General features: G+C 39.2%; 1 protein-coding gene across 1 annotated transcript in view; it reads left to right on the top strand.

Moving 5' to 3' along the window:
* LOC138015751 (uncharacterized) overlaps positions 1-10 on the top strand; it is an 8,772-nt gene extending 8,762 nt beyond the window's left edge. Inside the window, exon 4 of the mRNA XM_068862861.1 lies at positions 1-10. This exon is cut by the window's left edge and continues 1,664 nt beyond it. The gene's annotated coding sequence lies outside the window, so the exon portion shown is untranslated.
* Positions 11-217: the final 207 nt, after the last annotated feature.

Raw genomic sequence — 217 nt, 5'->3', positions numbered from 1 at the left:
AGCGGTAAAATCTTTGCATCGAGAAAAAGAGAAAACGGAGTTGCATTTCCTTTGTAGCTCTGATGATGTTTTACCAGAAATCCATAAGGGTTGAAACGTGTAACGAGCTTTCACAGTTTCCGAATATTCAGTGCGAACTGATTGATTGAATGTTTCAGTGCTAAGTACCATATTTGGAAACCCCTCGCTCTTGTTGTTCCAAATATGGTACTTTGCA

Source organism: Montipora capricornis, chromosome 9, assembly GCF_036669925.1.
Source record: "Montipora capricornis isolate CH-2021 chromosome 9, ASM3666992v2, whole genome shotgun sequence".
Classification (NCBI taxonomy): domain Eukaryota; kingdom Metazoa; phylum Cnidaria; class Anthozoa; order Scleractinia; family Acroporidae; genus Montipora; species Montipora capricornis.
The sequence above is the reverse complement of the archived record's forward strand: the minus strand, read 5'-3'. Positions and strand labels throughout refer to the sequence as shown.